The sequence below is a fragment of the Bubalus kerabau genome, chromosome 1, assembly GCF_029407905.1.
Source record: "Bubalus kerabau isolate K-KA32 ecotype Philippines breed swamp buffalo chromosome 1, PCC_UOA_SB_1v2, whole genome shotgun sequence".
NCBI lineage: Eukaryota > Metazoa > Chordata > Mammalia > Artiodactyla > Bovidae > Bubalus > Bubalus kerabau.
In genome coordinates this window covers 60,431,294-60,458,461 of record NC_073624.1, presented here as the reverse complement: position 1 = coordinate 60,458,461, position 27,168 = coordinate 60,431,294, and the positions used below count along the sequence as shown (strand labels likewise).

At 36.5% G+C, this 27,168-nt stretch overlaps 1 long non-coding RNA gene across 1 annotated transcript in view; it reads left to right on the top strand.

Moving 5' to 3' along the window:
- LOC129649340 (uncharacterized) overlaps nucleotides 1–27,168 on the top strand; it is an 80,020-nt gene that overhangs the window by 21,225 nt on the left and 31,627 nt on the right. Inside the window, exons 7-8 of the long non-coding RNA XR_008713096.1 lie at nucleotides 16,523–16,683; nucleotides 22,988–23,192. This is a non-coding gene — a long non-coding RNA (uncharacterized LOC129649340). The remainder of the gene's footprint in view (nucleotides 1–16,522; nucleotides 16,684–22,987; nucleotides 23,193–27,168) is intronic.

Sequence of the window (27,168 nt, the reverse complement as noted above, 5' to 3'; positions counted from 1 at the left end):
GAAAAAAAGATATGATACAATAAACATTTCTGAGTTAGTATTAATAAATGTTAGTGAGCTACTGAATGTGGTGAGACAGAAAGGGAATCTTTAAGGGTGGCACTGAATGTTCAGGTTTAAAAGATTGGATGGATGATAATGCCATTATGGTTAATACTGGATATATGAAAATGTACTGGGGATAGGGAGGGGAATAAATTCTACATTTGAAATACTTGAAAGGAATCCTAGTACAGGTCTCCAGAGATTAGCATTGTGAGTGTGGAACTCAAAAGAGTTGTGACTATTCATTATTATTTGTGCCTTTTGAGGCAGGTGACTCTACCAGAGGACAGAGTATTTATTTACCAGTTGAGAACCCTTCCCCCAAGCCCCCAGTCGAAGGGAAGGGATGAAAGTATGGAAGAGTCCCACAGCTAGAAACTTGATAAACTAGCTCACATTTAAAAGATGAGTAAAATGGAAGTGTTCCCTGGTGGCTCAGTGGTAAAGAACCTGCCTGTCAATGCAGGAGATGCAGATTCGATCCCTGGATCAGGAAAACCCCCTGGAAAAAGAAACGGCAACCTACTCCAGTATGCTTGTTTGGGCAATCCCATGGACAGAGGAGCCTGGCGGGCTACAAACTATGGAGTCGCAAAAGAGTCAGACACAACTTATCAAGTAAACAACAATAATGACAGAATGGAAGAGTCTGTCAAAGGAGACCGAATGAATCCAGCGAAGACTTAGGGGAAGAATGGATTTTGAGCAGAAGGGAATCTTATTGATGCCAGGTTCCACTAAGCTGCCAATCAGTATGGAGATTAAGCATCAGCCTTTGATTAGGAATAATGAAGTTTATGGTCATCTCAAAAGATTGAATTAGCAGGAATGTAAGTCATATTACAAGGAGTGGAATAATAAATATAACTTGAGAAAGTGAGTCAGTAAAGGCAGGCCACCTACATTTTCTACACATTTGGTATTGAAGGAAAGGAGGGAAATAGAATGGTAGCTACCAGTACTGCTGGGATCAAAGGAAGGCTCTTGAAAAAGTAAGTGATTTGAGAACATTTTGTTGGGAGTGATGTTTGTAATGAAAGAGAAACAGAACAGAAGCAGATTACCTGATGGAGCAACTCCTGGTGGAGATGGACAAGGATACAGTCCACCCGGAAAAGGGATATTGGAAAAAGAACCTCTCTCCTCCCAGAAAGGAAGGAAGAAGCTTAATACAATTGTCAGATGGTAAAAGGAAGAGGCTTCTACCTCTTTGGCTCTTTCATTCTTTAGAAGGTAGGAAGCAACGTAGTCAGCTGACAGTTGACAAGAGAGGAAGAGTAGTAAAGATACATCACAGCCTGCCTGGAGGACTAGGACAGAGAGATGAATAAGTGTAAGCAAAGGAGCTTTAAAGTTATCCCTTTGCAGTGGCATCAACCTGCCCAGTAGTGTAAGTTTTTTGAGTATCACTGAATAGCATTGGAGCAGGAATAGAGCTATTAGTTAAATTATCCTAAGTTAGAAATTGATCCAGGGGTATGAGAAGGACAGTAAGGTAAAATATTGAAGTCTGAAAGTGATCATGTAATTATATAGGGAAGGAGAGACTGAATAATCAAGATTTGTAACATTGTTTCTATTTTGCTTCTATCTTGGCGCTTTTAGGCAGAAAAACTTAATTTATTCTAAGTCAGCTCTAAAAGAAGACAAATATTTAGACAGAAATCAGCTTGCCTTCCCTTCTAGATTCATCATTGTGTAAGGCAGCATAAGTGGAGGAAACCTACACTTGGCTTAATTTTCTTGAGTTTTTGTAGTAAAATGGGTTCTCAGAAAGTTCATCATTTGAATAGGATTTTAACCAGGAGACCGTCATTACTTTGTCTCAACAGCTATCTTTGTAATTGCCTGAATTCACACTTGCATTCTGGTTAGTAAGGGGTAATAAAGATAAACCTTTAAGAAGGGATAATTATAAATGTATTTAGAATAATTGCATTGTAGGAATACAGCTTTTATAGGAATCGAGTTGTAGGAATTGTAGGAATAGAGTTTCTTCTTCTGTCGGCAGTCTTAAGTCAAACCTTTAATTTCCTGTCTCAGAAATTTGTTGAAGTCTGCCTTCAAATAGAAAAAGCTTTGTCATTTATACATTCTCTGGGGTGTGACAAAGTGGACTACAAACTGTATTTGCTGGTCTGATTCTGCTCTCAACCACTTAAATCCAAATATGTCACTTTCTATCTTAGGGCTACAATGTAATCAGAATAAAAATAACTGCTCTTCTCCAAGGTTCAGGCTGAGAGTCTGCAATTTAGGAGAAAGCATCTTAAAATAAAATCCTCTTAGATATTCAATTAAGATGGTTTTACCTTCTCTTAGTACCTTTCCCTTTCTCCTGCCTGCCCCTTTACTGACTGAGGGCAGAATATTCCAGAAGCAAATACAGGTTGAATCAAACAACTCTTCCTTACCCATCACGCCAATCCCCAGCACAAGTAAGTGCTCAGGCTTGATGCAGGTGCCTCTCCTCCTTGTTCTTAGTGCAGTGTGATTCATTCACTTGTTCCTCTAGTCAACAGATATCTATTATAGTGCCTAGTGTGTGATGGTCATGTTTCTGGGTACCGATGACATCTGTGAACATAAATGATTCTCTGTAATGCTATTTTTACCCCCACTGTGTTGAAAATTTACGTTCATATTTATGTTTTACCCACTAGACTGAACCTACCTGAAGGGAAGGGATTAAACCTTATTTCTTCAAATCCCCATAATCTAGCACGGTGTTTGACACGTAGTGGGTAACCAGAGCTCTGTTGACTACATTAATTATATTGTGAATAGCTCAGCTGACATGAGCTTATTTACTCTCTGAGACTTATGATGGAGCAAGCATATTTATAGAAGACTTGGATTAACTGTCTATTAAGACATAGTGATCTGCCATGTTAGAATCAAAGACATACATTTAATTAATTTGATTTATTTAGTGGCATCAGAAATGAAGCAACTTCATAATTTTGATGAAAGTTACAGTTGAACTATGAGAAATATTTTCTGAGAGTGACAACAAAATATGGAAGCATTAGAAAATCCTATTCGTGAAAACCAGAGAGGGGCAAGTTAAACTCTGAGAGAAAATAAAACCTTTGATTTTCATCATTGCCATCTAATAGTGATTTCTATGAGTCACTTATTCATTTTGTAATTGTAAAAGTCATACATATGAATTGAATATCCACAAAATCTGTTGGAAATGAAGCCATCATGTACTTTCATTTTCTAAGAAATTGAATTTTCAAGATAGTTGAAAGGCTTGGCATATTGTACAGTCATAATGCCATGATTCAAACAAGTGATTGTCTAGTTTGTCTCAGTAGAGTCCTAGCCTATTTAAGGGGAATGTTTTTACTAAATTGTCATTGTTTGAATTATTTGGTCAAAATCACCTTGATCTTTTGTCTCTTAGGGAGTTACCAAAAACCTGGTAAGTGATGACAACTTTTGTCATGAATGTTTACTCTATGTGACACCCACCAAAATGGTCAATTTTTTAAAATTAATTTTATCACTAGCATATTTTGACTTATTCCCACCAAACAAGTAGATGTGCTGAATTTTTTATGCACATTTTTTTTACATTGAATTTAGTAGCTGATTTGTGATTGCACAAATGGAATTTATTCACATGGAGTCCATGACTGGGATCTTGTTTCTCCTCTTGTAAACTTTTTTTCCTGCTTTCTACCTCTGTCAACTTCTTCAGTCATAAAGATTGAAAATTCAAATTCTGACATAAATATCAAATTTGAAATTTCTTTTATTGTTTTGATCTCTAACTGAAACTCTAGAGCAGAGAAGGAAAGTTATCTTAATAAGAATTGTTTTCTACTGAGAACATGTAATAAACTTTTTGGCAAAGTTCTTGGCAAAATACTTTGGCAAAATACTTCTAATTATCAGGAATACACAAATTATTCTAGAAGGTCTCTCTTTAGGTCTCCGTTGCCATTTTTCCCTTTCATATTCTTTCAATTTTTCTAAAGAAGGAGAGCATGAAATAGTGAAAAACGTATTGCACTTGGCCCAGAGGTACCTGAATTTGAATCTCACCCTGAAATTTTCTTATAGTGTGAGCCAGGGCAAGTTGCCTCAGTTGTCTCATGTAGAAAATGATGAGTGTCATTTTGAAAAGTAAATGTAATAAGTAATTATAGCAGGACTAAAGGTGGGATGAGTAACCTATAAAAGGGGGCTTCCCCATGGCTCAGCGGTAAAGAATTGCCTGCGATGTGGGAGGCTTGGGTTCGATCCCTGGGTTGGGAAGATCCTCTGGAGGAGGGCATGGCAACCCACTCCAGTATTCTTGCCTGGAGAATCCCATGGACAGAGGAGCCTGGCAGGCAACAGTCCATGGGGTAGCAAAGAGTCAGACATGACTGAGTGACTATGCACAGCACATTTATAAATTGGAGTATCTCAGAAGACAATGCCATGAATTTTCTGTAACCATCTGTATGGTAAATGGCGTGCTAAGAGAAATGGATGAAGAAACTAGATAATGCCCAGAGAAGAAACAGGTCAAAAGAAGTGACAGGTGACCTTAAGTATTTAGGGGATTGATTCAAAGGATAGGCAACAGACTGACTTTACATTGTTCTGAATATGGGACTAGATGGGAGATTGGAATTGATACATACACACTATTATATATATATATAATAGATAACTAATAAGAACCTGCTGTATAGCACAGGGAACTCTACTCAAGATTCTGTAATGACCAACTGGAAAAAGAATCTAAAAAAGAATGAATATATGTATAACTGATTCACTTTGCTGTACAGCAGAAACTAACCAACATTGTAAATCTACTCCAATTAAAAAAAAAAATGGGAATAGAAGCAGGAGTGACAGCTTTTTAAAAAGGAGATTTCAGCTCAAGACAGGGAATTTTCGAGGTAGATGAACCTAAAGCCTGTTTTACAGAGTGAAGTAAATCAGAAAAACAAATATCGTATATTAACATGTGTGTGTATATATATAAAACCTAGAAAGATGGTGTGGATGAACAGCTGGACAGCAATAGAGAAACAGACACAGTGGACAGACTTGTGGAGACAGTGGGGGAAGGAGAGGGTGGGATGAATTGGGAGAGTAGCATTGAAGCATAAAAATTACCATATGTAAAATAGATAGCTAGTGGATATTGGCTGAATGACACAAGAAGCTCAAACCTGGTGCTCTGTGAAACCTCTGTACACTTTCTACTACACAACAAAATGAATCATCTAGACATATGCACGTGTGTGTTGGTGTACATGTGTCAAGTCGTTTCAGTCCTGTCTGACTCTTTGCAACCTTATGGACTGTAGCCCACCGGGCTCCTCTGTCCATGGGATTCTCCAGGCAAGAATACTGGAGTGGATGCCATGCTCTCCTCCAGGGAATCTCTCTGACCCAGGGATCAAACCCACGTCTCGTCTCTTATGCCTCCTGCATTGGCAGGCAGGTTCTTTACTATTAGCACCACATAGAAAGCCCCTACTTATACATATATTCCCTCTCTTGAACTTTCTTCCTGTTCAGGTCACCACAGTACATTAAATAGAGTTCCATGCATTATACAGTATGTTATCAGTCCATTCTGAAGGAGATCAGCCCTGGGATTTCTTTGGAAGGAATGATGCTAAAGCTGAAACTCCAGTACTTTGGCCACCTCATGCGAAGAGTTGACTCATTGGAAAAGACCCTGATTCTGGGAGGGACTGGGGGCAGGAGGAGAAGGGGACGACAGAGGATGAGATGGCTGGATGGCATCACTGACTCAATGGACGTGAGTCTGAGTGAACTCCGGGAGTTGGTGATGGACAGGGAGGCCTGGCGTGCTGCGATTCATGGGGTTGCAAAGAGTCGGACACGACTGAGTGACTGAACTGAACTGAACTTTATACATATATGCTATACTTCAAAAAAAGCCCCGGAGCCAGTATATTTCCAATGAGAGTATATCTGTAGGTTTCTTGTCTTTATGGTTTCGTACAATTTTGCAACTCTAGAAGTATCTCTTTACCTGGTAAGTTTTATAGGTAAAGAAACAGAAACTTTTTCTATTTATCAACCATGTTCAAGAAATGTTTTCCTGGTCTGTAATTTCACTTTTGTTTTTTAAAATGGCAACCCCTTGGAGATTCGCCTGTCTAAATCCATTTTCTTGTCAGGATTGGAGATGACAGGTTATTCTAATATCTAAATATTAATTTCTATGGCATATCTACGTATTTCATGGGCTAATCTTCTGTGAATTTTCTGGATTTCTATTAGCTTGTCCTAAATTCCTGGCAAGCTAAATTTCTCTAACAGTTTTCAATTCGTTGCATTAAATGCCTGTTCAGCCTTGGAAGATATATTGATTTTTTTTTTCTCAGCAAAGTGACAAATACCATTTTCATGACTATAATAGAGATTGATTACATTTTATGGCACATGGAGAGAATGCTGATCTTAGTGAGACAACCTTGGGGCTTACAAAAATGAAAAAATCATTTGAATTAATAATGAAGTTAATGAATTCATTGGTTGCAGATGAAGCAGAAGTATTTGGCGGAAAAAAAAATGAAAAGTTCTGCAGCTGCACAAATACTAAGTAGAATTAAGATCAATTTCAATACTATGGAAGTGCTGGTTTTGTGAAACATTTTTAAAAAGTTAATAGTAATGGTTCTTAAACCCAAAGCTATGGCATTAACTCCCAGCATACCTGGGCAGATTGTTTCTGATATGATTTATGTAACCTAAGTTTAAAATGGAACCAGTTTCCTTCTTATCCTAATTTTCTCAATGGTTAGGCTTAAACTAGGACAAGTGTTATTTTATTATTATTATTATTCTGCCTTTCTGTATAAAACCTAAAAAGATATTTAAAAAACAAACAAAAACTATGCACATGTCATAAGCTTAATGCATCTAAAGAGTGTGTACTGTGTTTGTTGAGAGCAAATAGAAATAGAGAACAAAGGTATGTATTTTAAGGTGTTGAAATAAACGATGGTGGACTTGGAAAACACTGCTAAGAAAAGATTATAGAATTATTTTCTCTGAGAGAATCTTTAAAACAAGGACACCAGCTCCTCTTTGTTTAGAGACTATATCCGTTTATTCATCTTCTGTCCCCCCTCAGCTAGCATTGTACCGACCATCCTACCTAGCACATAGGAGGAGCAGAATAATATTTGTTAAATAAATAAACAAGTTACCCTAGTAGCTACTGCTGCTGCTACTGTTTAATGGCTAAACTGTGTCCAAATCTTTGCAGCCCCATGGACTGTAGTCACCCAGGCTCCTCTGTCCATAGGATTTCCCAGGCAAGAATACTGGAATGGGTTGCCATTTCTTCTCTAGGGGATCCTCGAGATCCAGGGATTAAACCCAGGTCTCCTGCTTGGCAGACGTCTCTTGCTTGGCAGACGGATTCTTTACCACTAATTCTTTACCTGGGAAGCCCTCCCTGATAGCATAAAGAAATAAAAATCATCATAGCAAACAACGTTTGTTGAGCTGCCAATATATGCCTTTGGAGCTTTACCTATTTTATTCTCAATTTTTTCAGTTCTTCCGTTACTACACGGTGATAAGTCTTAGGGCAGGAGTGGGGCCTCTAGCATTGATAAAGCTGAAGAATACATATTCTAAGAGATGTGCTTACATGTTTGTTATAGTTATGAGGAAATACAGCCAAACCTGAATATTTGAGAAACACCAGAGAAATTATGATGAGTATTTTTGTGGCCCATCCTTTTATTCTATGATTGTACTGTGCACAGTGACACTATTTTTAAGATATTTTCTTATTGTTTCATAGGTATGTGTTTTGTCTCATTTACAAGCTTTTTGTTGATAAATAATTTTTGGTTCATCCTAGATGTTCTCTGGATGAGCCTGATTGTAACCTTGCATTCCAAGGTTTCAAAAGTATTAAGTCAGTAAGAGATGAAATCTCCAGTTTTAATGTATTGATGTCAAAATAATGCAGAAACTACTCCAGCAATAGCTGATCATTTAGCAAGAGAAAACCTTTTATATAATATTTTATTCTATTGAATTTTTCAGTTTTACACTTATGGAAAGGATCAGATCAGATCAGATCAGATCAGTCGCTCAGTCGTGTCCGACTCTTTGCGACCCCATGAATCACAGCACGCCAGGCCTCCAGCCATCTCATCCTCTGTCGTCCCCTTCTCCTCTTGCCCCCAATCCCTCCCAGCATCAGAGTCTTTTCCAATGAGTTAAGTCTTCGCATGAGGTGGCCAAAGGACTGGAGTTTCAGCTTTAGCATCATTCCTTCCAAAGAAATCCCAGGGCTGATCTCCTTCAGAATGGACTGGTTGGATCTCCTTGCAGTCCAAGGGACTCTCAAGAGTCTTGTCCAACACCACACTTCAAAAGCATCAATTCTCAATGGAGTATTATTCAGCCATTAAAAAGAATACATTTGAATCAGTTCTAATGAGGTGGATGAAACTGGAGCCTATTATACAGAGTGAAGTAAGCCAGAAAGAAAAACACCAATACAGTATACTAACGCATATATATGGAATTTAGAAAGATGGTAACAATAACCCTGTGTACGAGACAGCAAAAGAGACACTGATGTATAGAACAGTCTTATGGACTCTGTGGGAGAGGGAGAGGGTGGGAAGATTTGGGAGAATGGCATTGAAACATGCAAATATCATGTATGAAATGAGTTGCCAGTCCAGGTTCGATGCACGATACTGGATGCTTGGGGCTGGTGCACTGGGACGACCCAGAGGGATGGAATGGGGAGGGAGGAGGGAGGAGGGTTCAGGATGGGGAACACATGTATACCTGTGGCGGATTCATTTTGATATTTGGCAAATCTAATACAGTTATGTAAAGTTTAAAAATAAAATAAAATTAAAAAAAAATAAATAAATAAATAATTACAGAAATTACATGATAAAATTAATCTCACCAAATCAAAAAAAAAAAAAAAAAAAAAAAAAAAGCATCAATTCTTCAGCACTCAGCCTTCTTCACAGTCCAACTCTCACATCCATACATGACCACAGGAAAAACCATAGCCTTGACTAGACGAAACTTTGTTGGCAAAGTAACGTCTCTACTTTTGAATATGCTATCTAGGTTGGTCATAACTTTCCTTCCAAGGAATAAGCGTCTTTTAATTTCATGGCTGCAGTCACCATCTGTAGTGATTTTGGAGCCCAAAAAATAAAGTCTGACACTGTTTCCACTTTTGTTAAAAACTCAATGTTTAAGTATTCTCACAGTTTATAAAGCTTGACTTTAAAAGTAATTTAAATAAAATAACAGCTGTAAGACTTGCTAATTTCCATCAAATTCTATGAAAACTCTGCAGTAAATAGTTTCCTCCATATTATTTCTTATCTGAACAGGCTTTGTAAAGCTGTTCCTTTCGCTGTAATGTAACAGCCGGCAATGATAACAAGTATACCATTAGTACTATTAAATATACGAAAATATGATTTCATTTACACTATAACTATTTTATATTTTACTTTCTCCCTCATGTTTCTTAAAATTAGTTGAGATTCAGATTAAAGTCAGTTGCATAAAATTGGAAAATTAAACCTGAGAAATACATAAATTACCTAACTATAAATACATAAATTACTTGACTAAATTTCATAATGAAATTATTTTTTTAATAATGTGTAAAAGTTTAAAGATATTTCATAACTTTTAAAAAATTATATAAATTTCTTAATTTTTAATTGCTTTGTTGGTGTAGGAAAAACCTATCTTTAGTGCAGTATAAAATTAGTGATTTAAATAGCATCTGTTGAATGAAATTATGAGAACAAATTGTTGCTACACTTAAATGTAAAGTAAATGTTCGTATTTAACATTCCCATAGGGATTTCCCTCAGCTCAGCCGGTAAAGAATCTGCCTGCAGCGCAAGAGAAATGGGTTCAATTCCTGGGTCGATTCCTGGGTCAAGAAGATCCCCTGGAGAAGGAAATGGCTACCCACTCCAGTATTCTTGCCTGGAAAATTCCATGGACAGGGGAGCTTGGTGGGCTGCGGTCCATGGGGTCGCAGAGTCAGGCACAAATGAAGTGATACTTCTCTTCAACATTCCCATAAATTATGTTAGGATATTTTATGGGAACTAAGCACTTAATAGTATTAAATCAGAGAGTGAGTGAAAGTGGTCTTATGAAAAGTGTCTAATGAATGATTGAAAGTGAAAGTGAAAGTCGCTCAGTCCTGTCCAACTCTTTGCAACCCAATGGACTATATAGTCCATGGAATTCTCCAGGCCAAAATACTGGAGTGGGTAGCCTATCCCTTCTCCAGCAGATCTTCCTGACCCAGGAATCTAACTGGACTTGAACCGGGGTCTCCTGCATTGCAGGAGGATTCTTTACCAACTGAGCTATCAGAGAAGTCCAAATGAATGATTACATAGCATAATTACATACTTTAGTCTATAATTTTTAATATTAAGGGTATATATTTATGTCATACAATTTAGAAATGTAAATATAGTGTTCCTTCCATCAAGTGGAAAGATTGATAGATAATTAAAAAGGAAAAGTTTTTGTAAAGTAGAAGTCAGTATGTGCATTGATAACTTTTATGAATGATTTTAAAAGCCTGTAATTCTATTAAATTTTGAGAACTAATTAATTAAAATGAAAGGAAGCCAGTTTCCCCTCAACAGCATCTTCAAAAATGATGTTATTTTCAGAAGTTATTTAAAATCTTTAACAAGCATTTAATAGGCTGTAAATACTATATTTTTAGCTACTTAAAAGTTAAATTTTAAAGTTTTTTAAGTTACTTAAAAGTGTGTTTTCTCATTGTTATAATATCCTAAGTGATACAGACACATGTAAATTAAAATGTGAAAACCCTACCCTTCACTTCCATTCTCCAATTTCATCACTGTTAGCAGAACATTTTCTGTAAACAAAGAAACATATGAATGCACATTTTTTCCATCAAAAATTGAATAATTATATACATTAAAAAATAATTTGTACTTAAAATTATGCACCTTGAATATTGTTCTATAATAACATAAATTTTAGGAATTTATGACTGTAACTGAGTAGTTTTCTGTAACACTTATTTAACCTGATGTAATTCTCTTAATGTTCATGTAAATTAATGTCCCTTTTTTCTGAATATTAGTGGTTATATGAGCATCTGTGTGTGTGTGCACATGCATGTGCTTTATCTACCCTCATGAATCTCTATGGTTGCTTTTCTAAAGCTAGACTACTAGAAGCACTATTTCTTTTGTTAAAAGTGTGGGCATTTAAAATTTTGTTAGGTTTTAACAGCTGTTCCTGGAGATGGTGTGCCAATTTAAACTCTCAAAATATATATTAATAGTTCTTTTTCTCTATACCTTCATCAGCAATGAATATTATTTATTCTCTTAATTTTTAAGCACTATGATAGTATTTATGGATGATTTTCTAATCTCTCTAGTGATTGGCCACCTCATGCGAAGAGTTGACTCATTGGAAAGACTCTGATGCTGGGAGGGATTGGGGGCAGGAGGAGAAAGGGACGACAGAGGATGAGATGGCTGGATGGCATCACTGACTCGATGGACGTGAGTCTGAGTGAACTCTGGAAGATGGTGATGGACAGGGAGGCCTGGCGTGCTGCGATTCATGGGGTCGCAAAGATTCGGACACGACTGAGCGACTGAACTGAACTGAACTGAACTAGTGATTAACCAAACTAATGTTTAACTGAAGAATTAGAATTGTGTGAGACCTTCTGAAGATGGGCACTTTAAACAGAATTATCAGTAGAATAGTGTACTTTTAAAAAGTTTTTCTTTAAGGAAATAGTAATGTCTTATAAAATCAGTTGAACTTCAAAGTCAGTCTTAAAACATATTGGAATATTGATGCAAAGGAATTTCTGATGAGATTTTGGATTAAAGCCTTTTGAGAGAAATGAAAATATCGATTTTTATTTGGAGCAGAGGTGATTTTTATCACCACAAACCCAGTTAAAATAAGAAATTCTGGGTTGGGCTACTTGCCCAGACTTTCTTTTTGTCTCCATGTTCTCCCTTCCTCAAGTTCTAACATATCCTTCAGTTCACATCTCCCTGACTTTAAAGGTTCCCTGTTACCTCTAAAAAATGAAAAATAATATCATAACTTGCAAGCTTGTTCAAAAATCCAGTTTCTCAGGTCTCATCCCTGAAGATTCTGATTCACAAAATTTGGAGTGGGTCAGATCATCTGGGTTTTCAATAGAAATGCCAAGCGATTCTCTGGACTACATCTGGAGGAAGACTGGAGTAAACTAGTAACGAGTTTAGTACTATCAAAGTCTTCTAATAATTACCTGTTAAACCTCTTCAGGCGAGCTTCTCAGGTGTCTCAGTTGGTAAAGAATCTATCTGCCTGCAACACAAGAGAAATGGGTTCGATCCCTGGATTGGGAAGATCCCCTAAAGAAGGGAATGGCTACACACTCCAGTATTTTTGTCTGGAGAATCCTATGGACAGAGGAGCCTGGTGGGCTACCGTCCATGGGGTTAAAAAGAATCAGAACTGACTGAGCGACTAGCACTTTCACTTTTTTCAAACTATTTTAAGCTTACATTTAATGTCTGTCTAGCCAATGGAATGGTGTGCTGTCTCTTAGACTAGATTCTGGGTTCTTCTATCTGTACTTTTCCCCTGGAAAACCAATCCCCCTCTCCACTTCACCTCTCTCTTTACCTTATCCCTCATGTTCTAATCGAATCTCACCTGCTAAACAAAGACTTCTATTTCCTCATCCCTCAATGATCCACTTCTGCAAGAATTTATTCCCATCACGCATTTGGTGTTGTGGTGTAGAATTGTTACTTATGGTTCATGTGTAATTCTCTGTATCTCTTATTGTGCCTTACACATAATCAACACTAAAAATGTGTTGGTTGGCTGGTTGAGTGAGTGAGTGATAATATAATTAGACTAATAGGGAGCAGGTCAGAGATTGCACTTCAACCCCATGAAGCCACTTCTTGACATTTTGCAACTTGTTCTGCTCCTGAGAGATTTCCTTGCTCTCACTTCAAATTTGATTGCTTGTTTTGGTGAATAAAACAAAAGCTAATGCTTACCATTTATTTAGGTCTGTTAATTACATATTTAAATCACCCTATGTGAAATGCTTGAGAACATTAATCCATAGCAGAGCCAGAGTTTAAAAATTAAATGTGAAATCTGCTGTTACAAGTCTGGACAATTTTTATCCCAGCAGGTCTGGGTTGCTAAAGGCCTGGATGTCTTAACTTTCTTAATGCAGGTTAGCTTTCTTAACAGAAAATTATTTTTGTGTTTGGAATAATTTCTTATCAGAAGCTACAAAATAACATTGTGGTGAGGTGTTTAGAATAAATGTATCATTTGTCACAGGCACAGTGCTTGAAGCGCCTTTGGCTTCTATGCTGTATTCTTGCTATTTAGAACCAAATTACACAATTTAGCATAGCTGTGAGTATAACCCAGAACTGTGTTCATAAAAACATGGGCTACACTTAAAAAAAGATAATTTCCTGAGAATGGAAAATGGAACTAGCATTTATTTACTAATATTATTCAAGACTGTCTCGAGAAACACTATTCATTTGAAAAAACTTAATCATGAGGTAAGCATTGTCCTAATACTGTTTAATGAAATAGGAAAATTTGCAGTTTATTTTTTTTCAGTTTTGAAAAGCAAGCACTTGGTAAGTCACCTTGGAAAAATGGAGGTGATTTATTAATTTGTCATTTTCTGGGACTGAAAACAAGATCTTGACAAATAAAAAGACATCCATTGGACATATATTTTTTTCTCTTCAGTCTAGCGATTTAGTACTTCAGTGGAACGTCTTGGCCAGGCTGGTCTCCTGTAGGTTTGACTGTGGAAGAGCAGGTGTGCGCTTCCAAAGTGTCTTTACAAGTGTCTCAGTGGGGCTTCCCTCCCGCGCCTCTGCAGGAGACAGCTCATCTGTTTAATCCTTATGTTTTAGTCAACCTTTCTTATTATGCAGACAAGGCTCCGAGGCTCAGCTGGATCTTGACTCTCCGAATGAATTGATGGGGCTCTTTGATCTTAACTGTGTATTGCATCTGTTTCATCTTTCCTCTTCATGCGTAGTCTTCCAAACTCCAGTTCTAGCTGGTGCTCTTAAAATAAATGGATGATCATAGAAACAAATAAAAATTGCCATTTAAAACTCAGGTACAAACATGTCCACTTTTCATGTTGGACATTTTTGTCATTGTTGTCCTGATAAACTTTCTTGAAAAAAAAAAATCCCAAAGCAATTAAATGATGTGACTCTGGAAGGGACCACCAGAGTTAAGAGTATTTCACTGTGTGTGTGTTTGAGTGTGCACACAGAGTGCTTTGTAGGACCAGACTTGCGTGGAAAGTAAGAATGACTGATCTTTGCAATTTAGTTTATTGTATGTTAGCGTGATATCTTATTGATGGACCAGATTGAAGTAAGAGGCATAGCGCTTGCTTAGAAAAATCTATCATAGAACTATAAAGACCCTGCTAGGCAATATTCCTCTTTTTGATTGGACTGAAAAAAGGCTGAGTTGCAGGGAAAATCAGTTAGAATCAGAACTAATCCATATGGAAAGATCATTCTAGGGTATAGGATGCTAAAATAACATTTCTTTAAAAAAAAAAGTCTAAAATGAAATACGGATGTAGCAACTTGTGTGAAGTGGGAATGGAGGGATGTTGAGGGAACAGCATGGATTGTTTGCTTCCTGCATTAAAGCACATAAAGTTATGATTAATTGAACCAGAAAATATCAAGTTTTTATCTGAGTAACCTTTGATATTCTCATCTGGTATTTTGCAGACTTGTGTTAATTCTTTTTATTTTTAATTCCCTGTGAATCTTCATTTAAGTGTATCACAGTCTTGTGATGATAACGTAATGTCAAAGCTGTCAGAATAATTCAGCTGAGCAAAAAACTGATGTTTCCAGAAGCCCTTGAGAGGATTATGAAAAAGTTTCTCTCTGAAAGGAAGAATATTGTGGTATGATCTGCTAGTCTATTAAACATATACTTTATCCTGACATGCATACACTAAATATACTAATAACTATTGGTGAATTATCAGAATAAATAACTTCCTTCGAACCATTTAGAAATAAAAAATATAAGGAATTTAATCCCTACTCATAACCCTATCATATTGCTGTTTTAAAAATATTCAGCTAACTTCCTTACACTCAAAGTAACTCTCAAGCCCCCACATGGTATTCAACACTGCACTGGGGATTCTTTCATCACTATTCTTGTATTTCCCATATGGAATCTGAGAAGAACTGTACAGGAAAGAATAAGGAATGTTACTCAATCCTTCAAGCAGAACTCCTCTGTACTACCCACTCAGTAGTGTTACTCTCCTCTAAACAGTTTGTCTTACTACCATCTGGAACGTGCTTTCCATGTATTTATGTACTTACTTCTCTGCTACCTACTTACTTATTACTTGATGCTTCCATTGGGAAAAAAAAAAAAAAAAAAAAAAAGATCTAACAACCAACCAAGCAAAGATATGTGGTTTCAGTGAACTTCATTTAGGTTTCCTGATTTTATTTCCTTTAGTTTCTTATCTCTCATACTTGACTGCTCTGTTTATTCTGTATAATTGAGACAAAAGTGCCTACACTCCTCTTAGTCTGTAATAATTCTGTGCTGCTTGAACTTCTGAAAGGTTTGTCCTTGCCCACATGAAGTGAGTCAACATGTCAACACAAGCCAAAATCTTATTTTTATGTTTGTCTGTGATTTACAAATCCCAAAGAGTTCCAGTTTATGTTAGAATAGTATTCGTTTGGTTCACCAATGTAGCTCCCAGGTCAATGCAGTTTACTGTTTTAGAATTTATTTAAAAAACTCTACATTGCTACCTGCACATTTCCTTATGTTCAAGAGTTCTGACCCTTATTAATTCTTAATTTGCTTCTTAAATAGTAATTGGGTCATTTGACCTCCCTTAATCCTACCTAAGTGTGAAAGGTGATTTTCTTATATTATCCTCCAAAGAAGGAAGGGGAGAAAACATTTATATTAGGTGTATTGGTGGAGATGTGGTTTCTAATTTTTAGCTGCCATTGAAATGCCCTTGTACAGGCTCTCTGACATGTATTTTGGCCTATGACCATCATATGCTATGCTAAGTCACTTCAGTTGTGTCCGACTCTGTGCGACCCCATAGACGGCAGCCCACCAGGCTCCCCTGTCCCTGGGATTCTCCATGCAAGAACACTGGAGTGGGCTGCCATTTCTTTCTCCAATGCATGAAAGTGAAAAGTGAAAGTGAAGTCGCTCAGTCGTGTCCGACTCTTAGCGACCCCATGGATTGCAGCCATGGGGTGCAGGTTCCTCCATCCATGGGATTTTCTAAGCAAGAGTACTGGAGTGGGGTGCCATGACCATCATACAAGTACTCAGTTCTTGAATATCTGTTGCATCTATAAATTTCCAGAGAACCAGAAGTTACCCAAGGATGCATTATTGTCAACTCAGAAGTTTGAATAACTAATTAGTGGGCCATAAAATCAACTGAGTACAGAAAGCATGACCAGCATTAAAAGAAAAAGGTAAAAGGAAAAATAGAAGTATCAGAGTGTGTTGCATATAATAAAAGTAAGTACTGTTTCATAAACAATGTTTTCAAAAATATTTTGAGTATATTTGTGGTACTTGGTTGTGCTATGAATATTTATATTTTCGTACCATGAATCTCAGTTTGTTTTTTTTTTTTTTTCCAAGCCTAAAAATCCAAACCAAAATTGAGCTGGATCATATAGCTTCTAGGAATGTTTTTGCCTGTGTGCTGAGTTTTAGAATTTACAGTATTATTTTACCATATTTGAATTATATTTTTCACCAGTTAACCCCAAGCAAATCAAAGGAATTCTCGCATAGCAATACAAATAATAATGAAAGCTTAGCAGATGTTTCCAGAATTCTTAAGAGCTAGGCTGTATCAGCATACTGAGTGTACAGTGTTCTTACCTATCATACTATTTAGCTTTCAGTAGTTTGTTTAGATACATGAATATTTAGTTACACCAGAAAAAGGATTTTATTAATACCTTGTTTTGTCATTGGGCCAGAGTGAATATAAACTATGGCTGTATACTTCTATTATGACAAGAAAGGAAATAACAATTATCAGTCTTTTAAAATATCTCATGGTTAAAATCTTTACCTTTTCACTTAAAAAGCCATTGTATATGTGATCCTTTCATTATGAAAGATATTACTGGGGTTTTCCCCCTTGCCTTTGTATATACTAGGAATTGATGTAGGGAGGACGTTCTACTTGTCCTTCCATTGCACACTTGCATTTACTTCAGAACTAAGAAATGTAACTGCTGCTCAATGAGGTAAGCATGAGAGAAAAAGAAAATTCTAATTTGGTTGCACACATGTGTATGTTGTTTAAGATTCATTGCCATGTCATTCTCAGCCTTTGTGAAGTCCATGGTGGTATGTGATTGGTACTCTGCAGCTAGTAGCAGCAGAGTCATTTCAGAGCTTGTCAGAAATGTGGGGTGTCAGGCTCCACTCCAGACCTACCAAATCAAAATCTGCATTTTAACAAGGTCAAAAAGTGTATCCCATGATCATGAAAGTTTGAAAAGTGCTGGTATGTAGGCTGAGTATTACCTACTACTATATGGACCCAATGGCATTGTGGCTCAGAGGATAAAGAGTCCGCCTGCAATGCAGGAGACCTGGGTTCAATCCCTGGGTCGGGAAGATCGCCTGGAGGAGGGCATGGCAATCCACTCCAATATTCTTGCCTGGGAAATCCCATGGACAGAGAAGCCTAGTGGGCTACAGTCCTTAGGGTCATGTAGAATCAGACACGACTCAGCGACTAACACACACACACACACATATGGAACCATAGCCATTTCATGGGTAACATTTTCGCTGGAAAAGAAAAATTGATGAATGAAAAGAACCAGCAGTTTTTTATATCCTAGAGCTGCTGTGGACCATCTACTGGTGTTTATAATTAATGACAACAATGCCGCTGTTGCTCATCAGAGCACCCATTATCAAGTGCTCCCATGCCTTGGCCATTGTGTCTGCTGCATCAAGTTACCCATTCAAGCATCTTCTTCACCTACCAGTTAGATGCTGTTTTACAAATGAGGTAGTAGAGGCCAAAGATTGCCTGTTGTGAATCCAAGCATTTTGATGGCTAACATCTGTGATTGGTAGTCTCACTTTTTAAAAATAAAAAAGCCTTATTTGTTTCAAATAGGGATAAAATTTGCTAATTGAAAGATTCCTATGAATGTAACTATTGACACTTGTTTGGATAATATTTTTAATTAATAATGAGTTCTCAAATTCACGTATTTGAAAAGACAAGAAAATCTTAAATTTTAATCCCACATCAAACTGTAGGGTTACTACCAGTTCACAATCTATTATATACTAGGCTTTGCTGCTGTGTTCCAACTTGTATCCCGTTGGCTCTAGATATTCTGCTGGCATCTAGGGAACTTAGCCTTGAGAGTGAACTGCCTGTCAGAGGACAAACAATTGTACATTTGTAACATGAATAAAAGATGCCTTACTTGAAACAACTCTGAAATTGTTCAGAATGTAAGAATTCAGTTTGTCTCTCATGTGCTGAATTAAATCCTTTATAAGGAAGAAAAACATCCTTTGAGAAAGGAGGTGCTGTAGTAATGTCAACATTTTGGCATTTACTGTATGAGGAAAATCAACTTATGTAACAAGTGCTATTAAAAATGTTATTGTTGTTCAGTCGCTAAGTCCTGTGCAACTCTTTGCCACCCTGTGGACTGCATCACTCCAGGCTTCCCTGTCCTTCACTGTCTCCCAGAGTTTGCTCAAACTCACCATGTCCATTGAGTCAACGATGCCATCCAAACATCTCATCCTCTGTTGCCCACTTCTCTTCCTGCCCTCAATCTTTCCCAGCATCAGGATCTTTTCCAATGAGTCAGCTCTTCACATCAGGTGGCCAAAGTATTGACGCTTCAGCTTCGGCATCAGTCCCTCCAATGAATATTCAGAGTTGATTTCCTTTAGGATTGACTGGTTTGATCTCCTTGCTGTCCAAGAGACTCTAACATGATTTTTTTTTCTTTTCCTTTGTATCTATATGAGATGATGGATGTCACTAAACTTATTGTGGCAATCATTTCATGATGTATGTAAGCCAGACCATCTATACTATATAAATCATTATATCAGTTTTTATAGTGCTATATGCAATTATTCATTAATAAAACTGGAAGAAAAAAATGAATTATTTAGAACTGGAAAAAATAGCATTGAAATGAGAGCTGGAAGCAAAAGTTGCCAAGGTCATGTTATGGCACAGAAAAGCAGTGCTGTGTCCTTCAGATCAGCTGGGCAAACATAAGCTGGCGAACCGTGTCTAGTAACATGGGGAAATGGAGAGTGTCTGGGATTTTTTGTAAAGAAACAAAAATATACCGATTGCACATTCAAGTAGGGATGATGGAAAAAATTTTAAGTGTTAAATTTGTTAATGTTTCACCTAAATAAATAACACATAAATTTACACAATAGCCAAGAATAGACTGTAAAGAGTAGTTCTCACTCACTCCTGCTCCCCAAGCACCAGTTTCCATACTAATGCAAACACTGTTGGCAGTTTCTTGCGTATTTTTCAGAAATATTCTCTTTATATACAGGCATTATGTACAAAATCCTTATTAAATTGGTAACATACAATAACATGGTTCTGTACAATTCTTCTTTTGCTTAAAACAATCCCAGAAATAATTTAATATCAGTAGTTTGTTGATTTTAATCCCATACAGCATTCTAAAGTATGGATATAATAGAACTTATTTAACCAGTTTCCTTTGGTGATATTTTTTAGATCATTCTCGGTTTTTGCTCTTACAAATAGTACTGCAACTAGGATTATTGGCCATATAATGTCAAGCATATGGAATATATGTATTCTTAGGTTTTCATGTACAGTAATCAATGTATGTACAATTCTTTATTCTGCTTTCTTCAGTCAGCATAGTCAGAAGAATTTTGTTTTCTAAGTCATCCTCATTATCATTTCATGACTATATACACGTAATTGCCATAAATATTTAATAATATCCATTTTGGGGTACATTAGTTTGTTTCTATTTTCCCATATTTACTACTGCAGTGAAAAACTTTGTGCACATTTAAATCTCTTGGAATTTCATAAGGAAAAGTTTCTTTTTTCTTTCAAACAGTAAAGAGCTTTTTGACTCATTTTGACTTTCTGATTCAGAATTATGTTCAAGGGAACTAATAACATTATGGAAACACTTATTTAGGAGTCTTATGAGAATGTCTATTTTGAACTCTTTTTAAGTATGAACTCTTTTTCAGTATTTTAAAGATATAGTTTTGAATGAATACATACCCTAGTTAATAGATGGCCATCAACATAACCATCAGCATAGGGTGGCTGGCTGGTTGGTCTACAGGGTACAGTTCTCGCCTTGGAGAGGTACCAGGTTCAGGATCCGGATGAGCCCTTTCTTTTTGGAATTCCCAGGTGGCACTAGTGGTAAAGAACCCACTTGCAATGCAGGAGACTAAGAGACATGGGTTTGATCCCTGGGTCGGGGAGATCCCCTGGAGAAGGGCATAGCAACCTGCTCCAGTATTCTTACCTGGAGAATCCCATGGACAGAGGAGTCTGGAAGGTTACAGTCCACAGGGTCACAAAGAATTGGACATGACTGAAGTGACTTAGCACACATCAACATAGTCCAAGGGAATAATCTCTTTTGCATTATTAATTTTCAAAACACGTAAATTAGGCCTTGAGGGGGATGTGTGCAACAGTGTTCATTCTTCATAACCATGTATTTCTCAAGAAAGTACTATGTGCCAGACCCCATGATGGTTGCCAAGGCTATGACAATGAATGTGATTGGCACAGCTTACTTCCTAACAGTATCTCTAAAAGCTGTATTTAAGATGCTTTGTCCTTGACATTGTTTTACAACACATTCTTGTCCTCCAACAATTTCAATTTCTTCGTTCTTTTGCTTTTAGGGCATCTAACTCATTCCTTAATATCAGGCCAACATGTGAAGAATAAACAATATCTTATGCTCAAAAAGATAATATGTATACATATGTATTATATATAGTTTAAGAATCCCTGAAATCATATTTCTCCCTCCCTTTCTGAGATTTAAGGAGCATTTTGTCTTCCTAGGATGAAAGTATCTTTCTCTGTAGTTTGATGGCTCTCTAAATGATCTTATCCTCATTGTATATATTTCAGATTGCCACTAAATACATTTATCTGTTCAGCAATTTAGCCTAAATAAACCAAGTGCAGGGACTTCAGGCCCTCTGTTACAGGAACATCTTCATGTGAAAATAAAATGTATATTTAGGCTGCACACCATGATTGATGTGTGCCTGATAACTGCAATTTTCACAGGTAAAGATAACCATTTTGGTCCCTTTTAGGGAGTCAGATACAAAGAATCCTTATGTAAAATGGCACCTCAAATTTGCATTTTAACTTTTCACCAAATTCTTCCATCCCAGACCTACTAATTTCTTGATAAATATAACTTTTATTATCATAATGTATTTTATTCTTTCTAAAGCTTTGCAGTGCAGACTTTTTACTTCATTGATGCTTAAATATTTCAATGGAGAAAATAATTCATTAGTAAATATTACATCAGTTTAATGGTTTAACAAGCAGATCAAACTTTTCATTGACCAAGTGAATGTTTCACTCTCAAAGATACTGTCATATCATTTTAAGGAATTTTATGTTAGCTAATATGCATATAAATTTTACTAAATTCTCCATATGTACATTTGCGTATATCTACACATTTCTATGGGCTTCCCTGGTAGCTGAGAGGGTAAAGAATTTGCCTGCTATGCAGGAAACCCAGGTTCGATCCCTGGGTCAGGAAGATACCTTGGAGAAGGGAATGGCTACCCACTCCAAGTGTTCTTGCCTGGAGAACTACAGAGACAGAGGAGTCTGGTGGGCTACAGTCCATGGGGTCTAAAGAGTTGGACACGACTTAGCAGCTATCACACAAACACATACACACACACACACACACACACACACATTTCTGTATAATTCAATAGGCTGACTTTTAGATGGGAAAATGTGTATTAGGATGTAATGATAACTACCTCTGAATCTAAAGTTGTATGTTATTCTTAGTAGAGACACCCAAATTCGTTTCTCATTATTTTGCCTAAATATAATTTGCACTTTTATGTGAGGATATGTTCTAGTAATCAGAATTTATAGACTACTCTTCTTGATGAAAAACAGAAGAGTAGAGACTTCTTAACGTCAGCATATCACTTCTACGAGTTTACTTAAAGCTATTTAGCCATTAAGCTGGCTCCTCCTGCTAACAACCTGATCATAAGACATTACCAAGGTAGCTCAAAGGTGGAAAAGTAAAGACAAAGGCATCTGGAAACGGAACTCTGGTAGATTTAAAAAATTTTCTCCTTATTCTAATATTCCATATCCTTAACATTGAGGTTGGAGTCCTCCTTATTGCAACTTTGCACATACCCTACTGTTTGAACTAAAAACCCCAGGAACTACCTGTCTGAGATCTGAATGTATTCTTGGTCCCAAATCAATCTTGTCACTTCTCAGGAAAGCAACAGAAGATAATAAGTAGTATTCACCTGATTGCTTTCCTGCTCCGAGACAGCTGGTGACGCGTGTCTTCCTGATAACCAGGAGTTTCAGATCTGAGGCAGGGATAAAGAGAAGCTCAGAGCTGGCAGAATCTAAATTTGACAGTCGATGGCTGAGGAGAGGGTCAGAAAGGATGGAATCTGTGACACGTATGAGAAAGCAACAAAATTTATCTGCTCTGGTTGCAATGATTAGATGTCTCTTTGTCTGGCTCTCCTACAGCGGTTGACTGATTGTACCTGCCAGCTGGCTAATATCATAATTAACAAAGTTGCTACTACGTCTGCAAAGTTTAATCGAAAAATTTGCCAGTGATATGATGGCATTGTCACAAAGATCACAAGGGACTCGGAGTCGACTTTCGCTCAAGGTGGAACGGCAGAGCTATGGAGGCAAAATGAGAAATCTTGAACTTGTTCAGCCAAAGGTAGGTTTCTTTCATAATCCAACATCCTGGGCTCTCTTATTAAGATTTTTATTTGATGGTTAGTGGGCTTTTTTTGGTTGTGTGACTAGGACGATTCAGAGAAAGATCCATATGCTTCTTGAGCACTTACAGCACAATCTCAGAAAGCTTTGAGTTTTTTCCAAATATAGAAACTCAGAAATATAATGAAATAGCTTTTGATGCTGAGAATGAAATATAAAGCAATATATTTGCCTGTTACTGTATCTAGCAAATCTTTATCAGTTTACAGAATTACTGTTTGGTAATAAATACCAATTGAACAATTATATTGTATAGCACTTGGATTTAGTTTGTTCAACAACATAAAATCTATTACTCCTCTTTATTCTATTGTGTCAACCTAGTTATAAGAGTAAATAAAAGCAATCGTAGTTATAGAATGTGTAGAAGTTCTATTTCACTTTACAGAAATGCTCAAAGTGGAGGGGGAGGAGGTCTAAGGTCTTAAGTCAAGCAAGAGATTGGGGCTTTTTCTTTATAACACTCAGAAAAACTGCTCCTTTTTGAGATCATGCGCTATTCCTCAATGCCAGTCTGGCCATTGACTATTGTACCTGTATTTTCTTTTTACCATGATTTGCTTTGCTTGATTGAATATTCATGCTCTGGGGAGTTTCCCAAATGATAGCCTTCACATATTGCTAATTAATGGATGTGAATATTGATGAGGAGGGGTGTGCGCCTCTGTGTCTATGCTTGTGTGCTTCTTCTGAGTACAAAGAGAGAGGAAAGTATCTCAAAAAATCATGCGGGAGGCAAAGTTTGGGTTATTTATGCTGTGTCACAGCCCTGCTATAATTCCAAGGCAATCAATTTGCAGTGTAATTGGTAACAAATGTTAAGGGTCTTTTACTTTCCCTCCATGGTCATCTAGGCACTATGTCATGGCAGAAAAAAGCACAATGATTTTTTTTTTTTTGTCCATTGCTATTTATCTTTGGTGTTAATAGCAGTTTTAAAACATCATGAAATAACATTTCAGAAACAAATGAATGCACAGCACGTATATTTTTTAATAAGTCCATAAACTTTCTTGTGGTTTTATTCCTAGCCCTAGGAGACTACACATTCTGAATATGCTCATCTTTAAAACTTGACAGATTTCATATTCTAATATTTAAAAAATGAATCTTTTTTATGGGAGTATAAATTGTAAAGCCTTTAAGAGTCTGGATAGTTTACAAAACTGTTTATTGAAATTTTGGTTAAATTTTTACTTAATGCATTTCCAGTCTTCACTAAAATTTAATGACGTTGATAAGAAAAGCTAGAACTACTGTTTTAAATCATGATTTTATTATATTCTGGACATCGTTTTCGGAAGAGAATGTTATTCTCCTGATAAAGTCTTTCTCTTTTTTTACTTTGACTTCACTCACTCCCTTGGTAGTATGTGGCACATAATAGGCACTCCATGCATTTTTATCAAGTGAACGAATTAATGAATTTGAGTCTTTCTATTGCTATTCAAATATTGTTAGCATGTGCTGCCTCCAAATCAATAACTTTTGAACGCGGTAAACATTATGGACAGAAACAAGTAGATGAATGGCGCAGTCACAGACAATAGGGAGGATTAAGTTCCTAAAATAATATAATGTTGTTTTAACCTAAACCTCCATAATATTTTGTGTAATTGAGATTTGCTATTGTAGGAACTCAGTTGGAGGAGCAAAGGTCTATGAGGATTAGAAAGGGCCAGGAAAGTGGTTCACAGCTGATGCACCCGTTCTTTTAAACAGGATTATCTCCTGAGATGTGTAGAAATGAACTCTTGTCAGAATTTCAAAGGAATTAATATTTTTGGTAAAATGTGCTAATGTAAAGAGTTAGAAGATTAGTGATGCATAATGAAAGCAATGCATTCTTTCACATGGAAATAGGAATATAATAGATGTTCTGCAGGTGATTGGGGCTGTAGCAATTTTATTCAAGATTAAAGTTTGATTGACCTTTGTTAGGGTGATTAACCCTTCTGAAATTAAAAGCCAGAGCTGAATTATGCCAGCCCATTTAAATGCAAACATTGAGCAGGTCGTATGTCATTCAAATAATAATAATAAAAAAACCCTCCTATTTTAATTTTCATTTTTGCACGTCTGAATGAGATGCTGCTTTGGAAGGATTATAGTTCAGGCAAAAGCATGCTGTTGGCAGAGCATACAGAATAACATATAGATAATTGGGGGCACGTGGAAGAGTCCTAGGCTTCACCCCCTCCCCATTCAAAGCATCAAAACCACCACACCAACAAAAGCAGGGAGTCTGAAGACCATCTTCACACACTTAGAATGTGTGTTCTCAATAGAAAAAGAGTATAGAAATAGCTGGAAAAGAGTCGGAATAAGTAACAGTGACATCTGTTCTTACCCAGTGCTAACCACTAAATTGCGTATTAGATCCATATTAAATCCATGTGATGCCTCCTGAAAAATGGGGGCTTTTGAGTATGGTTGCTTATGAAGCTGTTCGCAAAAGTTGATTGTTTCCGATAACTGGCATTTTATTCCCCATGGTCTCTCATAGTCTATGGATAGCGTAGGTCTTTTCAAAAACGTTGTATGAGGAGCAAACTAGTTCTTTACAAAGCTTTTCAATGACTTGGTTTTATTTCTCTTTGTTAAATTTTCCTGAAGCCTTGTGAAAAGTTGCGTATTCACGTTGCTTCAAAAAACTGATTCCATTTTTCATACTATATTAAATATTTTTATCCCTAAGTCAGTGAATATTTTTAGTTTTAGTTTTAGTTTCCACCACATGATGAATGCATCTTCCTTTTATGTATCTGTGAACTATTAAAATGATAATAAAGGTTCTCTTCCTTCCATATGTAATTTATTTCTCTCTAGTCATCAAAGAAATTAGTCTGAATGTTTCAAGGTAGAAAAGTCCAAGGTATTATGGTGTAAAAATTAAGAAGCCCGAGGTACTATAGTTTATTTTTATATAAGCTTTTCATGTGCTCTTTTAACATCCTTCATAATGATAGGCTTCTACTCCAGGCCTATGAAGAAAGTCAAAGATGAAAAACTTGTGATAGACTGACTGAGATTATTCAGCTAACAAAGTGACTCTCACATCCTCCAGAGAGTGGGATAATACCACTCAGCACAGACTAATAACATGCTTAACTAAGATCTGTTTGCTATAAGGATAATTTCCTAATTCTTAATCATGGGGTTAGTATTCAACTATAAATGGTAAACAAATACTTTCTGTACCTTGCCTGATAAAGTGTAGATTATCAGCTTTAGTTTTGGTACATTTGTGTCAAACTTAAAAAAAATATCCAGCTGTTCCCTGATAATATTTTCACTTAAAAAAAAAAAAACCCTGCCGCTAAATCAAATCCCTAAAATAAACACTACTAATTCTTCAGACATATCAACAGTCTTCTCTAATTTGATTATTCTTGTTTCACCTCTTACCAGAACTGAATGAAGATAATTTGGGGCATTCTAATTTATTGTAAACACACCATTTTCTAAACATAAAGAGCTAATGTGCCAGACTACTGATAACATCTTCTCTGTGCTGCAGTTAATTGTCAGCCGTCTCTCCCATAACACAAAATCATAGATCAGAGAAGAGAAATTCATATCATCTTAGGGAAGTGAAAGAGCAAAGACAAATAAGATTATATTTTGTTAAATCCCAAATCCAATCATTTGTTTTGCTTCAGTGTGTTTAGAAGATGCTTTTATTTCTTTGTTGCCTTTGTTTCTGACAATCCATTCCCTTCTAATCCATCCAGTCCCAGACCTGACATTTTCACTTTTAGTTGTGAAATAATGTTTTTTGCCATTAACAGGCCAAAATTAATTCGTTTGACATTTTCATGGGACACATATTCTAATTGGAGTCCTGTTCAATAAAACATACAGTTTAAAAAGTGACCAATGGTATTATTTTATACATCCTGTATTATTTGTCA